Here is an 18,036-nt window from a genome sequence, read left to right as displayed (position 1 = left end):
CTGGGACATGTGGCCCTTGTGCATGATGTTGTTTAAAAGTTCTTCCCACTTGTCCCAGAGCTCTATGCTTAGTGTACCTTCTGCTGGGAACCATGGGCTTTGGGAAACAACAGTTTGCATTAGATCCTTTAATTGAGCATGCAAACTGAGGCTCTGCTAGCTTTAAGCAGCTGTTTGATTACTTTTATCTGTTGAGCTGATAACTGTTGCCTGAATGATTCCCTTATACTTGGAAATCTGGAGCAGGCACCAATGACTTACTTAGTGACTTATTGACTTACTAACTTATTGACTTACCGACTGTGCAGTCTTTTCACCTTCGTTTTCAAGGGTTCCATCATGATCTGCAATCCATTGCCGTGCTCCTTGCACAGGGCACCAACTGCTGGTTCCAACAAGTACACTCTGATGGAGCGACGGATGAAAAACATGCACTGACACAGGCTTTCCTGTCAGCCCAGCCTGGGGTCCTCTGTCAGAGTCAGCAGTGATCTCAATAAGCCTATGACCTTCACATTTATTTAGTATGGATTAAATGACAAAGGTCTCAAGTAAACACCATTAGAGGGTAATTAACATTGCCAACCCTCTGAGTAGAGAGCTGTCATGTGCCTGGGGAAGACCAAAGATCAGTCTTAGACCACAAGAGTAAACAAGCTATTTAGATAAACTCCTCTGCCTTCCTTTGTTTCTACTCCTAGCTATTAGCTTGAGGTAACAGCAAAATGTTTCCCAAGGCTTTTGCAAAACTTTTGGCTTTCCAGGAAGCTTTGTGTTTCCTACAATTTCTCCCACCACCCTGACTGACCTCCTAAAGGAGCCCATCATGGAAAGTTCAGAGGCTGCAGGGCCATGTAGTGGCAGATACTACGGAGACCTTCAAACCCCAAAAGGAATATGAGTAAGATATACTTCCAGGTCCCTTCCAACTGAAGTCTTCCTGGCTTGTGGAGGAACTGGCCTCCTTACTTCCTGCTGACCCATCCACTGTGCCTGGAAAAATGTCCAGGATGGTCAGAGCCACATGTCTAAAGCCAACAGTGGATATCAGGAGATCCAGGGCCTAAAGAAGACAGAAGACCACATGTTTCTTCTCTTACTTTTTAGCAGCCAGAGTTTCTCTCTGCTCCTGCTCCAGTGGCAGAAGGTGGGGTGCGGTAGTTGACTCCAGGTCACTGGAGATGCTGGCTTTAATTACAGTGCTTGCTTTCATTGTGTACCTAGGCCAGAGGTCAGGAAACTGCCTGAAATTTCCTGGAACTGGGTTCAGAGGGAGTGGGTATCTGGAGGAAAGTCAGCCTAGCAGTTGAGCCACATATTGGAGTGCTGCCAAGTCACATCTGTTCTACAGGGTCTCCAGTAGGCCTTTCCCAATAGGAGAGGCCCCTGTCCACACACAGCAGCTTGAATGTCCCTCTCCACCTGGATGCCCCCTCTGCACTCCACCCTACAGATAAGACCACTGTGTGCATTTGTCCTGGACTTAAAAACCCTTCCCAACACTGCTTCCACTCTGACAGTGCCACAAGAAATCCACCTCACGCCAAGAGGCTGCAGAGGCAACTGCCTCTCTGACCTGCAGGAGGACTGCCTGGTACCCTACATTCCCTTTTTTGTAGACTAGCATGAAATCTCAGTTCTCCCACTTCCCAACATTGTGACCTCGGTCAAGTTTCACTGCCTTCATGTCCTCAGTTTCCTCTTCTGTGAAAGAGGGCACCGCTGTCTTGGCTGTGGAGTGGTGTGTCCTTAACTGGTCCACACTCAGAGTACATGGCACACAGCTCGCCATGACAGCCTGCTTAAGATGGGCCTTCATTCTTTCCAAGGTGACTGTTCAATAGTCTTCTTAGCTTGGGAAGCAATATTCCTGGGTGGCTCCATGTGGGAGGCATGGTTTGAGATTGGGAACCAGAAGGTTTGGTTTTGACTCATGAATGTGAACTTAGACAGACCCCATATTTTGGCTGAACCTCAGTTTTACATCTTTAAAATAAGATTTTGAACCCCACTCCCTTTCCTACAGGATGCTGTGAGGACAATAGGAACGTTACTGAGCTCCAAGTGAGGACCATCAGGAATATGCTATAGTCAGATAAAATGGATTGATTATTTTTAGGGTTTTTTTCTTCCTATTTGTTTCAACAGGGACATTGAGCACAATGGTGTACCCTAGGATTTCTCAGTAACAGGGTAGCGGGAGGGGATTTCTATGAGACTTGGTTTTGTGTTAGGTGATTTGGGGGGAAGGGTTTGAGGAGCAGCAATCTCTTGTGGATAGGGTGCTGTCAGTAAGCTGGGCAATTCTATGATTGCGTACCTTAACTTTTATTTAGGAGATGAGTAAAACTGAGCAAAGCAAAACTGTTTTGTAAAAGAGTGGCAGACATTTACGTTAGCAGGAGAGGGGCATGGTTTTCGTTTTTGTGGTTCACAGAGTAACCTTTTATGTCTGTATGAAGATGTGATTTTGGAATGATTTGGGGTCTCACAACAGAGTAACTTGTCGTACAATGGTACTTGGTGGAAGTGTTTGTGGTCGGCAGAGAATATCCCAGTCTGGCCTTGAAAGACAGGCTGTGTTTATGTTATACACGGTGTTCTCTGCAGACAGCTGACAGCTGCAGGCTGCTTGCGTTTTGTCAGCAGTGTCCTCTGTCATTCTAAGGTCTGACTTTCCCAGACTTGTCATCCTGTACTGTCCTGTATTCTAGTCCTGCTACTTTTTCCTTGCTTGTTTTTGCTTATGAGCTCTCTGAGGATGTGTAGATGTCATAGACCTTCTTTTTAACCAACACAAATACACATACCCCCAGCATCTGGCAAGGAATACCAGGGTCCCACAGGCCCCTACAGCCATGGGCTGGGTGGTCAGAGGGTGTCATATCTACCATATGTGATAGAGACATGCTTACCTGTGACATGGCCTTGAACACAGGGTGGCTGCAGTAAAAGGCAGCTTAGAAGTTAGGAGAGCGAAGACCTGCTCTTTTGCCACAGAAATAAGAACACATGTGGCTCTCAGAGTCTCCTCAGACATTCTTCCATTCTTCTTCTTCTCCCATTCTTCCTCCTACCCCTTCACTCCCAGGCTTGATATATTCCTCTACCATGGTCCTCCCTCTGTGGCAGCTTCTCTCTCAAAAAAAAAAAAAAAAAAAAAAAAAAAAAAAAAAAAATAACAACAACAACAAAAACAATTTCCTGGTGGGTGACCCTCATTCACAGGTTTCTGGGGCCAGGGATACTCCTGTCCAGGCCCATTCCTGGTACTCTTCCTGCTCTTTAGTAACCTCCTGGGAACAGAGACCTATGCTTTGGCTCACCAGGGGGACCCAGAGCAGCATGTGGCAGTGGTGACCAGACAGGTTATACCTCCAAAAGGAGGTAGGTAGTTCACTGCTGTGATAAGGAGAGGGCTGAGAGGGGCACGACCAGTACATGGAAAGATAAGGACCAGAATCACATTCTACGGGCTTCAAAATTATTGTAAAGGACTACCGGTAATTTAAAATAAGTATAATCAATATCCATAGAGAAATAAATGAAGATACTGCCCATATGACACAGGCAAGAGGCCGTAGAAAAGCAATGAAGTAGAAATATTAACATGGACAATAAAGCCATTGGAATAATAAACACGATAGAAAGTGCAAACACCAGGGTGGATATTGCTGAAGAACACGCCAAGAAACTGGGAGAGCAGAGCAAACGACTAGAGAAAGAAAGTCGACCAGACTAGAGAAATGGAAGTCAGGGGGTTAGAAATGAGAGAGTCAGAGTATTAAAGACAAAAGAGCAAAGCTTTCTGACACACAAAACCGAGTTGGAGAGCTGGTACTCCTGCATCTAAACCAACCCAGTCACACACACACCAGCAAGGAGGAGTGGAAGTGACAGAGATGGCAGCTTCCCAGGCCTGAAATCTGGGAACACAGGGAGGATACCACAGAGAGGTGCTCACCTTTCGAGGCTTAGTGAAAGCCATGGGCCAGTGAATGCTTGGGCTCCAACCAATTAGATCACCAAACCCTCTTCCCTGTGACAGTTAAAAAGGTATTTAGGGTAGGCTCAGAAATGTAGGGAGTTGGGCAGAAACACTCTTCTTCCCAACACCATCTCACTTTTGATCCTTCTGATCAGCTGTATGTAACAGCCAAGCCTGGGTACAACAGGGAAAAAAAATCATAAATGACCCAAAAGAGCTTCCAATATCATGAGGCGGCTTTCCTGGTACCCTTCCTGCTCTTTTGTACCTTCCTGGAACAAGAGACAGCCAAATCTCAGCTTTAGATTAATGATAGATTGATTGCATTAGTAATGGATTAATTGCATCTTTAATTTGCCTAAGATCCCACACTGTACACTTGGACAAAAACTCACCCTCTATCCAGTTATGTGCGTGTGCATGCACGTGTGTACGCATATTTGGGTATGTGTGTGTCGGGAGAGTATCTGAACGTGAGTCTGTGCCATTTCTTAAATTCTGTCTCCTCACCTGTGATTACATGAGTTCACCTGTAACTTTGCAAGGATGAAAAGGGTTAGCACTCTAGAGCCAGTCAGGAAACAGACATCACACAATGATCTAATCAGGGGTAGCTTAATATAAAGAATTATTAAACCCTGATTTAAAAGCAACTATAGAATATAAGACATTCTCTACGGTTCAGTCCTCATTGGAGAAAGGGTATTTGAACCCACTGGGTGGCTGTGCTGGTTTTTTTGGGCCAGAGCTTCTCGGCAGTTCTGGGACAAGCAGGCATCAGCCCTCCTCCGGAGCACAGGTGGGCCAGGCAAGCCGCAGGTGGAGTGGGGCGCAGGTGCAGCAGGCGGCCCTGAGCGCGGTGTTCCTCTCGGGAGGGCCACTGCTTCTGTAAGATTGCGGGAGGCACACCTGGGGAAAGAGGAATCGGCGGAGGCAAAACAACAGTGGTGCAGGCAGGAAGCTTCGGGCCCAGGTGTCCCTGTCGCGAAGGCTGCAGGGAGTTGGTGGCGAGGCCAGGGCTGCAAGCTCCCGGATTCGCGGCCACACGGAGATCCCCCGGACGTTCCCACCCTCCAGGCCGACCCCGGCGAGGGCCTCTGGAAACAGCAGAAGCCCCTTTTTCATGCCATGTCTCTCTCGCGCCCTCTACTGAGAAAGCGTTGCATGGTGCTCACTAGAAAACGCTGAAAGGGACTCGGGGGTTTATCACAGAGCATGTTTTGAAGGGTAAATTGGGAGCTGACAGTCCTTTGATGCCTGGCACAGTAGGTGTGTCCGCATCGTCGCGCACACGGTAAGTCCACGCGCCCAGTGTGCGCCCTCTGTCTGCAGCCCTAACATCAAGGGTCCCTCCAGCCCCGCCTCACAGGAGAGCTGAGCCGCCAGGGAAGGCAGAGGGGTGGGCCTGCCGGCTCTGGGCCCTGGGGCTGGGCTCCCTCCTTTCGTCCCTCCCTCCTGCCCACCTTCCCGTCTTCCTTTCCTCCTTCCCTCCCTCATTTCTTCCTTGCCTCCTTCCTTCCCTCCCTGCCTCCCTCCTCCCCTCCCCTCCCCCGTCCCTGCTTTCCTTTTCCCCTTCCCCCTTCCTGCCTCCCTCCTCCCCTCTTCCCTTCCCCTCCCTCCTCCCCTCTTTCCCCCCTCCTCTCCTGCCTCCTCCCCTCCCTCTTCCTGTGCCTCCTCCCCTCCTCCCCTCTATCCCCTCCTTTCCTTCTTCCCTCCCTCCCCAGGCACAACAGATTGACCCCCAGCCCATCACAGCTTTAGGAGACCCACTTACCTCAGAGGAAGCCAACCAATTCCCACAACCACCTCTCCAGAATAGGAAGATGGAGATCCAGGTGAGATACAGGTCACCTGTTGGAGACACAGGCCCTGTACAGAAAAGTAGAGACCCTGGAGGAGAGTAGGTTGAGTTGAGTTGAGAGTGAACTGCCTATTGAATTAGAGGTGCAGGGGATGTTGGTAAAGGTTAAGGAAGACGTTCTCTGCTAGAAAGGCCAAGAAAAGGCTGGTTCCACAGGGCTGGCTGAGCTACAGACCGGCTGCCATTCCTCTCTGCATACAACTGGGTGGCCAGCCACCAGAACCCCCAAGTGAGGAGATCAGGAAGGTGTCAAGGACAGATGTACCCCTGTCTCATTTTCATTCCGCTCCATCCTGACCTGAGAGTTATCACTTAGACAAAGGCCCTCATCTTGTTGAGCCTCAGTTATTAGCTATATATGGGCAGAAGGAGAATGTTTAGTAATGATAAATATGTAAGAGTCTTCATCGGAAGCGCTACCCACTGAGAAAAAAAAAAATTCTTGTTACTGAAAGAGGACCAAAAAGGATTGTTTTCTGAAATTGGTGGGGACAGACACATACAGACCTTGAATAACCAGGTCAGACTGACCCGGGAATAGTTGGCCCCAAGTTGACTCCCCTGTTTAGAGAGCGATAGAGCGGTGGAGAGGGAGGCTTGTCCTCTCAGGAAGCTCTGTAGGGCTTCCAGCGGCCACGGTGAGGAACGGGAGTATCCTGGCCCTGAAGGCCGGAGTGCATGAATGAACAAACCTTGCTGTGTCCCACAGGGAAAGTATGGGTCAGCCCTGCCATCTTGTGGCCATGCTTAGGACTGCAGTAGGCCAAGGGGTACCCTGAGAGATTAGGGATTGCCCCTTCCCTGTTCCCCGGCCCCTCGCCACCTGTCTGCTCATTCTACAGATTAATTCTCGGAAGTTACTCTGTGTTAGGCTCCGGGACAGGATCTGGGATGACATCAGAAAACGTAATTGCCTTTGTGAGCTCCTAGTATAATGGGGAAAGATGACACAAATTTATGTTAATTCAATTGTTGCCACAAAGATGACAAACCAGGGACTGAAAAGAGGTAATAATGGAGAGATCATCTGAAGACTGTGGGGTCAGGGAAAATCTCTCGGGAATAAAAAGGGTCCCAAAGTATAGAAGTTGGAGGAAGTACATTTTAAGGAGAAAGAAAAGCATTGCAAATATTAGGTGTAGTGAATATCTTGCCATTTGAAAGACTCAATCCAGACTCAGGTCTCTTGAACTTCTCAGGGTGTCAGGCATCATGCAAATAGCAGTGCTGTCTCTCCCCTCTCCCTTTCCAAGATGTGAACTCTGGGCTGTAGATTCTGGGCTTGGACTCTGGTCTCCTCATTCTGAGAGCTGCTTTCTGGGCTGACCCCAGGGCCTTGACCTAAATTTTTTCTTAGAGCCTTGAGTTCCAAATTTGGGGTCTGGTCCCTGTCCTGACTGTCTAGACTCAGTCTGTCTATCTCTGGGCTTGGTTCTCTAAGATCATGGCTGAGGGTTAGGAGATCAGAGCTGCTGGTCTCTGCTCTGGTCTCTGAACTTAGACCTTGGGAATCAGGACACCAAGGCCTTGGTCAGGACTCGTGCTACCTGGATGAATTCTGGGCTGCAATTGACACCGTGGTCTCTACCCTCTGGATAGGCAGGATTCTTTGTTATAAGCCCTGAACAATGAGTCACTGGATCTGCTCCAGGTCAGGTGGCTCTGGGATCTGGTGGCTGGTGCTTCATTTGAGGGTAGTCTTCCTCATGGTTGCTGCTCTGGGCTGTGTGGTTGGGATTTCCTGATTCTTCATTTCAGGCTGGAAACACAGGCAGCAGGTCTTGCATCTTGTAAAGGATAAAAGACGCTATTGCAGTTACACAGGGAGCTGGGCCTGCCTGGACACTTCCTCCTCAGGAACTGCTCCAGGAAACATGGGTCTGGCCAAAGATTTGTCCTGAGAGGATCGAGGGCCCACAGGCACATCTTGAAGAGACGCGGAAACTTGCCCATCCCTGATGTCTCAAGCCTGCCCAGATACAAACACAGAAAGGGAGACAACTTCAGATGTCAGACTGTGAGATGAGGAGAGGGGCTTGGGCTCACTGCCATGGTCATCCTATCCTGTATCTTTTATACTGTCTGGAATATGTGGGACCAAAGCAAACACATGTCAATGCATAAAAGAGGAATGAGTTATGAGAGAAAAATTAGAAAGATGTAGAAGGACAAAGGGAGGGAGAAGGAACAGATATTTGTTGAGTAACTGATGTGTGCTTCTGTGTGCTAGTAGCTTTACAGGTACTACCTCACTTAATTCACACAGACCTTGAGTTGATGTAGAGTATGTCATCTATGTCAAGTGACAAGGCCCTTCCCAGGTTCCATGATTCACTAGGAGGACTCCTGGGACTCAGCCTATGGTTATGCCCATGGCTATAATTTATTTACTTATTTATTGCTGTGAGACAGAGTCTCACTCTGTTGCCCAGGCTGGACTGCAGTGGTACAATCATGGCTAACTGCAACCTCTGCCTCCCAGATTCAAGCAGTTCTCATGCTTCGGTCTCGCATGTAGCTGGGATTACAGACATGTGCCACCATACCTGGCTAATTTTTGTATTGTTAGTAGAGATGGGGGATTTCACCATGTTGGCCAGGCTGGTCTTGGACTTCTGACCTCAGGTGATTCATCTGCCTTTGCCTCCCGAAGTGTTGGGATTACAGGCATGAGCCACCACACCCAGCCATGACTATAATTTATGATACTGAAAAGTTGCCAAGGAAAGGGAAAAGGTGCAGGAGGTAAAGTCTGTAGGAAACAAGTTGCCAGCTTCCCAAAGTCTTCCTCCAGTGGAGTCAAAAGGGTATGCTTAATTCCTCCAGCAACAAACTCTGACAACATATGTGTAATGTTATATACCAGGGAAGCTCCTTAGAGACTCAGTGTCCACAGTTTTTGTTGGATGTTGGTCACTTTCTGCCTAGCATGTACCCAAATTCTGGACTCCTAGCAGGAAAAGAGGTGTTTTGCATGAATCCTATTGTTTGTAGAACAGTTTAGGTACAGTGAGCCACTCTTATAAGTTCTGAGAGTGGTGGGAACTCTTGAGAAATCCAAGCTCCCCGACTTCAGCCAAAGGCCAACCTTGCAAGTAGGCCTCTAAGGATAGTAGTCTCGGGCCTACTATGAGCACTTCTTTCTTCACCTTGGATATGACTGCTACTCAGCCTTCGGACTGTGGACCCAGTGCCTCCTCCCCAGTGGGTGTACTCTCATCAACAGCCTCCAGATTGTCATCACAGAAGCCGGGCTGGACCCTGTGGGGCCCTGGAAGCGAGATACATTTGGGGAAAATTAATGTTTAAAGGTCGAACAAACCCATCAAAGTTAACCAAGAGAACTTAAGACCTGGGGAATCTGTATGAATCTTAGCACTGGATATCCCCCCGTGATGTGGGATGCGGGGTTAGATCCAAGCGCTTTGCGCGCTGCATGGCATTTATTCTCTCCAGGCACCCTGTGGGAGTCAGAGTCAATATCCTCATTTCTCAGATGAGGAAAGAAATGCAAATAGGACCTAAAGTCTGCTCGCCTGTAAAACCATTATTCACCCCTCAGCCCAATCAATATTCTGTGTGACTGTGGCTCCGACTCCCAACACCTGACTTTTTAGGTCATCGCTAGAGTGTGACTGGTCTGCTGTGAGTTCCTAAACTCCCCTCACATCCTTTCCTCACAGAAAACCTCCCCTTCCTCCTTCCCAGGGCCTATGCTCTGCCTTTGTTCTTTCGCTTCTTCGACATGGCAAACTATGTTCCTCCTTCTGCCTCCGTGCAGCCTGGCCCACTGTCTGGGATGCTAAACCTTCCTCTTTCTCATGGCTTCTTTCCCCTCCTATGGGACACATGTATTTCAGAATGGTGGATGATTTGTGAGTATTTCATGTTCCTCCACCAGAGGTAAACCCTTGATGACTGGCAACCACTCCGTATCTCTTGAAACATCAACCTATGATCAGAGAATATAAAAATCCAGAAGTGCTTGGTACTCTGGGCAATTCAAACACTGTGAATAACATAGGATTGCATTTGCATTATAGTCAACCTGGGATAAAAGAAGCCTCAGTGTTTAGACCAAGAACAACCAGTGTTTGATCCTAAAAGGAAGATACAGGCTCTAGAAGAAGAAATCCAATCCATCACAACACAAGTGGAAGAAGCCAGGACACATATCTGAACCTATCATGGAAAACTGAAAACAGTCTCATCTTTTCCATACAGAGATCCAGCACTTGTGTGAAGAGTAAGTTCAAGTATGTGCAGGATTGCTAGCTCAAAACCGGACTACCGGCAGCCTCCCTGGGAGAGGAGGACATTGGTGATAATGTTGAGTCGGAGAATAGATACCACGTGGATTACTAGGCAAATGGATACTAGAGGAAACTAGAAGGGGTTTATAGGGCAATTGGACATTTAAACCCTGAAAATAGAGGAAAATATCAGTTCTGTACCAACATTGCTGAAGAAGAGTACAGAAGAGCTGAACTGACAAGTCCTCTGAAAGGGGCTCAAACTGGAGAAGCCTGAATCAAAAGGTCAGATCCACGTCTTGAGGAAAGAGGAAATGAAATGAGTGAACTCTGTTAGCAAAAAGAAATGGAGTCTGTGTTTCGGTTATTACCTGTCAAAGTAGATTATGTCTAATAGCAAGAGGTAGGATGTTTTGAAGACAAAGATCTGTTGAGTCATAAAAATGTAGCGCTAGAGAGCTACAAAAGAGATTCCAAAATATCGAAGAAAAGCTGGAAATACCATGTCTTCTTCTTAGGGACAGATTATGTCCTTAGGACTAAAAGCTAATGGTAATTGGTTGAGAGCTTGGGAGGCTCAATGAAATCTCATCCTCACCAGACAGGAGGTTGTGGATCTGAGGTAAAGAATAAGAGAAAAAAGAAATTCATCTCCAGCTTCTGCCAGTGAATCCTCTTGTATTTGATGATTGCAATGGAACCTTTGGCAAGGAGGAGCATTTGCTTCTCAGCCCCTAGGCATGGGGTGCTGCTTCCTCTGGGATGGAACAGCCCCATGCCCCTCTGTTCAGCTTCCGGGATGTCCTGTGCCTTCACTTTACCTTTTAGAAAGATGACAGGTGTTTGTCTCAATACATTGTAGTTGATTTAGAGAATGGTTGTCTTAGTCGGTCTGGGCTGCTGTAACAGGAAACCACAGACTGGGTGGCTTAAACAACAGACAATTATTTCTCACAATTCCTGGGGCTGGGAGGTCTAAAAAATAAGGTGCTGGCAGATCTGATGTTTGGTGAGGGCACTGCTCTTGGTTTGCAGATGGCCACTTTGTCATTGTATCCTCATACAGTGGAGACAGAAAGAGATCATCTCTTTCTTGTCTCTTCTTATAAGGGCACTAATCGTATTGATCAGGGCTCCACCCTTATGACCTAGTTACTTACCAAAGGCCCTGTCTCCTAGTACTGTCACCTTGGGAGTTTAGGCTTCAACATATGAATTTTAGGGGATACAAACATTCAGTACATGGCAATGGCTTAACCCTCAGGATTCACTAGAGGGAGAAATGTGTGTGGTGATAACTCCAGCAGGGCCCAGAGAACTCTGATCCCATCCAGGTCTGGTGCCCTGGATGCTCTGGCTTTGCAGGGTCCTTAGTGGAGCTGGATGAGGCTCAGCTGTGAGAGCCACCGGAAGGTGGGTCTGGCTGTGAATCCTCAGCTATGCCTTCCTTCCAAGGACTAGACCTTTAGGGCCACCAGGCTCTTCATCTGACTTGGCCTGCCCCAGTGGCACCCAGACCATGCTGTCTCAGGCTGCATGTGCTGACACCTGCCATTTGAACAACTGGGTGTCTGGAAGCCAGGTGACAGTGTGTCATATTATTTAGTGGTGCCTACCTGTTCATGTGAGCCAGATCAACCTCATCCTCAGGAATGATGCAGGAACTGGGAAGACAGTAGAGAAAGTTCACCTTTGGGAGAAGAAGAATTTGCTAGGCTCCTGGATCTTGAGGCTCCTGCCTTATAATTTGATGGACCAGGTTGAGCAGTCCCAGGACTTTGGGCAGTGGCTGAAGTATTTCTGATTACAGGAAGGGGCTAGGAATGTCAAGGAAGCTGTTCTGAATGAGTACACTATGGATTGGGACCTACTAATACTTGCACTTGGCTGTAGAACTTTCAGGCTGGGTCACCTGGAGTCAGCGATACTCCTTTACTGGGCCCCAAGATTCTTTTCAGTAAAATGGCTTCCTTAACATGAAAGTCTCCTCTCAGGGTTCTTGGAATGTTTCAACAAAGGTGACGTGTTGAGGGTGGGCCCCAACGTGTGCTTAGCCTGGTCATCATTTGTAGTAAGGATCTCTCATGGATGCAGGGCTGAGCTGGGCCTGTGAGGACAAGCAGGACTGGGACTGACAACGGGGACATAGAGGAGTAGGGTGGCCCGAGATGGAGGCAGCATGCGGCCTCACCCTGTTCCTATCAGACCATCCAGGAAGTACCCTCCTGGCAGATCAAGTGACTCCTGGGTGGAGTCAAGAGGATTAAACTTCCTCCACAGGGTCCAGCCAGTAGCAATTGCCTAACCAGGTTTCCTTAGGTCACTCCCTGGGCTTTTGTGTGGACACATCAGAAGAAGTGAGTTCTATGGAAACTCATGTTAAGTTCAGTTGTGAGTATCCGCCAGGAGGGGTGCTGGGAAAACTTGTGAACATTTTCATCTAGTGATGAGGTCTCACTCCACCAAACTGTGAACTTCTCAGCACAGGGCTCTGTGCTGCTTATCACTGTGCCCACCCAGTACAGCCTAGAAAAAGGCCAGGAATGACAGAACAAGAAGGAGTCACCCGTTAACAAGCAGGGCATCTCCCAGCTCCTAGAACCCAGGTCCCAAAACCTCTGACCATGGAAGGAGAAACTGAATATGGCTTTGCTTTGTACAGACCCAAGGTAATTCTCTGTCCCCGCATGTCTGTGGTAACAGGATGTCCCACTCACCACCTCTGAGATAGACTCTGCAGTATTGTTGGACTGTGATCTTGGTTCCTAGGAGGGAGAGGTCAGGCTCTGCATGTGGGATCCTTTGTATCCGTCACTGGCTCTGCTTGAGGCTCAGCCTTCTGGCTCTGGGCACTGGCTTAGCACTGACTCCTGACCCCTGGGCTTTAGGAGGTCAGCTCATTTTTCTGGGCTTTGTCCTCGGCACTATGTAAAGGTTGGAGCTGGGAGTTTAGCTGTAACCCCTAGTCTCATCCACTCCTTGCAGGTTCCTTGGTCAAGCTCCAGGTACAGGAGTATGGGCTGCAGGTTACAGGCTCTTCCCCTGTTCTGGTCACTCACTGATGAACAGACCCTCTCTGCCTTCTGAGCTCAGGAGGTGCTTTCAGAATTATAGGCTCAAGGTTCATTGTGTAAATCTTTGATTGTGACTTTGGAGTAAGAGATGGACCCTAGGCTCAGAGTTCTTCCTGATGTTAGGAGGACCCTGAGGAGCTAAGTGTGAGACAAAGGTGATGATTTAAGGCCCCAAATAAGTGGAGAGTGAGGGAAGAGTGAACTGGAAACCACTGGATCAGCATTTGCTTGGTCATGTCAGGGTCTGCTTCCTCCCAAGCTGGGTCAAGTTCAGAAGGGACCTCACCTGCCCCAGGCCAGCATTGCTCCTTCCTGAGATGAGTCATCCTTAGTAGTGACCTCAGGTGTCTGAGACTCAGTTTTCTCATCTGCAGCATTGGAATCTGAATAGCACCTATGTGGAAGGAGTTTCTGTACTGTTGGAATGCTGTGACTTCCTCAGCATTTACAACATTGGCCTAAAGGAAGAAGGAGCCATCCCAGGGTAGAACATGGCCTAAATCAGGTATACTTTTTGATCTGTACTTTCTTTTACTCAAATGAAATTTTGTTTTATTTTTTAATCTTTTTTGTCTTGCTGCTGTTGTAGTCACATATGATCTAGCATTTTATATCATATAAATCATATATATATATCAAATAAATCTTATCAAGACTTCTTTTTAAGTAAGACTATAAATCCACATTCCAAAATATGTCAGGGCTTTTGATATTTCTCCCTCAGAGTCTTAAGTTATTTTCTGATATCTTTAATATTGCCTGATTTTCCAGATCTCTTATACCTCAGAGCTTTGAATTTATGAAGTTACAAAAAATTCACATATAAAACAAGCCAAGAGTTTTGGAAGCTGTATATATGTGGAATTGCTGAATATATCACAGACATCCTGGATCTATTCACTGGAATTATAAAAAATAAAAATTACCTATCCATCTACAATGACCATTTTGTAACGTCACAGTAACGTTCAGGTGCCAAATAAAAGGGGGGAAAGTAAAAAATCCCCCATAACTCAGTTCAACCTAGCTCTGACTGAGTGTTTTTCTCGAAGTCTCCCTACCAATAACTTTTCTTATTTCATTCTTTAATCCAAACATTAAAAAGTCATTGATTTTTCTTTGCAACATCTTATGTCTGTTTTTGTAGCTTTATTTGTAGATCCATAGGCTCTTCTCAGGCATTGTGACTTCAACCCTAGGCATCTGCAGTAGCCCCTGACACATCTGCTTGTCTCCCTCACTGGTCCTTGTCGCCATCTATTCTGCTTCCACTGCTGTGTGAATCTGCCCATTGTATGCCTTGCACACCGTATTAGTTCGTTTTCACATGGCTGTAAAGAACCACCTGAGACGGGGAAATTTATAAAGAAAAAAGGTTTAATTGACCCACAGTTCCACGTGCCTGTGGAATTGTAAGTCAATTGAAAATTTTCTCAGGAAACTTGCAATCATGTCAGAAGGTGAAAGGGAAGCAAGGCATATCTTAAAAGTGTCAGGAGAGAGAGAGAGAGAGAGCGAGGGAGAGGTGAACTGAAAAACACTTTTAAACCACGATATCTGGTGAGAACTCACTCACTATCATGAGAACAGCATGGGGGAAATGGCCCCCATGATCCAGTCACCTCCCACGAGGGTCCTCCTTGGACATGTGGGGATTATAATTTGAGACGAGATCTCGGTGGGGACACAGAGCAAAACAATATCACACACTGTTATTACTCCTTTAAAAAGCAGTGCAAAACATAATATGATTATTCCCAAGGTCTTCTATAATCTAGTACATATTAACTTCTTTTCTTTATTGCTTATTCTTTATTGTGACTCTGAAATAAACTCAGTGTTCATCCTGGTAGGACAGTCCATTCAGATTTCCATGTGCTGGGCATTGAATGTTTTTGATTCTCCAGAATCTCTTTCCTTCTGGTTCTGGTAAATGAATCCCTCTTTTCTGTGGTAAACTGTTTCTATGTGGTTCAGCTGATTTGCTCCCCCTTCATCAGATGAAAAAAGGATATAAATTCATGTTCAGCCCATATATTGCCTGTAGATCACAATGATTATTTCAGTGATGGATGTATTTGTCAGGAAAGGTTTGTGTTTCCTAGTATTTGTCACATAGACTCAGGGAAAAGGACTGTAAAGGAAGTACAGGCTGGAGACAAACAGCACCATATTTCTGACTTCTTAGAGAACCTTTTCGAGAATTAAGACAACAGGTAGAAAGAATAAGAGCTGAGAGATAGAAGAAAAGATAGAGCCCCAGTCATGTTACATATTATTCTCTGTGAACAGAAATCATCTTTACAAAACACTGTGAAACTAACAGTAGCCTGGGAAAATTGGTAGGAATATTAGGAAATGTTTAATTCTTGTGATAGTCGTTTTTGGAAGGGGGGCGGGGACTGAGTTTAGCTCTTGTTGCCCAGGCTGGAGTGCAGTGGTGATCTTGGCTCACTGCAACCTCTGCCTCTCAGGTTCAAGCAATTATTGTGCCTCAGCCTTCCGAGTAGCTGGGATTAGAGGTGCACAACACCACACAGGGCTAATTTTTGTATTTTTAGTAGAAACTGGGTTTTACCATGTCAGCCAGGCTGGTCTCAAACTCCTGACCTCAGGTGATCAACCTGCCTCAGCCTCCCAGAGTGCGGGGATTATAGGCAGGAGCCACCGTGCCCAGCCAGCAGGTCATTTCCAAACCCCAAACCTAATCCTTCACTGTTCATGAACCCAACTATATTTTCTAGCACACTTTGATGTTAGAGATGGCTACGTGACTTTGTTCTAGTCAACGGAGTGTGAATTGGAGTCTTGCATCACCTGCAGACTTGGCCCATTAAATACCACTTGTGATTCTCCATGTTCATTTTCCCTCAGAAGTCAAAATGTGAATGTTCTATTTTTATCATATACTTTTGTTTTTAGTATATTGATAAAATTATGCAGTCATCACCACTATCTATTTCCAGCATATTTTTATCACCTCAAAAGAAACCTTGTACCCGTTAGCAGTCATTCCCATTCACCCTTTTACTCAGCCCTTGGCAACCACTGGTCTACTTTCTCTCTATATTGATTTGCCTATCCTTGATATTTCATACAAATATAATAATATAGTATCTGGCTTTTTTTTTTCTGTCTGGCTTCTTTCACATAACATTAGGTTTTCAAGATTCTCCCAAGGTGTAGAATGAATCAATACTTCATTTCTTCTTATGGCTGAATAATACTCCATTTTGTAGATATACTACATTTGTTTTTTCATTTTCCAGTTAATAGATTTTAAGATTGTTTTCACTACTGGGCTATTGTGATTAATATTGCTATGAAAATTTGTGTACAAGTTTTTGTGTGGATGTGTGTTTTTAATACTAGTGAATCTGTACCGAGGAATTGAATTGCCGTATCATATAGTAATTCTACGTTTAATCTTTTATTTATTTTTTCCAGAGAGAGTCTTACTCTGTTGCCAGAGTAGAGCGCAGTGGTGTGATCATGGCTCTCTGCAGCCTCAAACTTCTATCTCAGCCTCTAAAGCAGCTCAGACTGCAGGTATGAACCGACTTGCCCAGATATTATTTAATTTTTTTTTTTTTTTTTTTTTTTTTTTTTTTTTTTTGTAGAGATGAGGTCTTCTTATGTTTCCCAGGCTGGTCTCAAATTTCTGGCCTCAAGTGATCCTCCTGCCTTGTCCTCCCAGAGTGCTGGGATTACAGGCGTGATCCAGTGTACCTGGCCTATGTTTAACATTTTGAGGAACTTTTCAAACTGTTTTCCGAATTGACTGTGGTGTTATACATTCCTGCTAGCAAGATATGGATTCTAGTTTCTCCATATCTTCAGCAATACTTGTTAATACAGTTGACCCTTGAACAATATGGGAGTTAGGGGTGCCACCCCCTGTGTAGTTAAAAATTCACATGTAACTTTTGACTCCCTTGGAACTTAACTACTAAAAGCCTACTGTTGACCAAAAGCCTTGCCAATAACACAGTCAATTAACGCACATTTTGTGTGTTGTATGTATTCTATATTCTTAAAATAGAGTAAGCTAGAGAAGAGAAAATATTATCTACAAAATCATAAGGCAGAGAAAATATATTTACTACTCATTAAGTAGAAGTAGACCATCATAAAGATCTCCATCCTCATTGTCTTCATATTGAACAGGCTGAGGAGGGAGAGAAGGGCAAAGGATTGGTCGTATTGTCTCAGGTATGGTAGATGTGGTAGAAAATCCACATATAAGCGGAGCCACATAGCTTCAGCCTATGTTGTTCGAGGGTCAACTGTGTAAGTTTTCTTTATTATAGTCATCCCAGTAGATGTGAAGCAGCATCTCAAAGAACATTTTAGAATATTTTTTTATTAATGAAAGTGATAAAAATACAACACAGCATACCTTCTAAGGTATAACTAAAGTAGTGCTTAGAGAGACATTTATAGCTACAAATAACTACATATTTTGTAAAAGAGGAAGATCTCAATTAAGCATTCACCTTAAGTAACTAGATAAATTTAAAAATGTAAAACTAAAGCAAGCAGAAGGAAGGAAATAATAAAGATTAGAGAATAAAAATAGATTATAAAGAATAGAGAATAAAGTAAATGAAATAGAGAAAAGAAAAACAGTAGAGAAAATAATCAAAATCAAAATTGTTTCTGTGAAAAGATCAACAGAGGTAACAACCCTTTACCTAGAATAAATGAGAAAAGAGAATACTCAAATACAAAAATCAGAAATAAAAGGACAGTAGTACAGAACTTATAGAAATAAAAGATTTTAAGGGTATAGTATGAACAAGAAGTTTATATTAACTAATTGGGAAATTTAAATAAAAATAACACCAATTGTTGAAACTA

The sequence above is a fragment of the Saimiri boliviensis genome, chromosome 12 (genome assembly GCF_048565385.1).
Source record: "Saimiri boliviensis isolate mSaiBol1 chromosome 12, mSaiBol1.pri, whole genome shotgun sequence".
In the NCBI taxonomy this organism is placed as follows: Eukaryota; Metazoa; Chordata; class Mammalia; order Primates; family Cebidae; genus Saimiri; species Saimiri boliviensis.
This window is presented reverse-complemented; position numbering follows the sequence as displayed.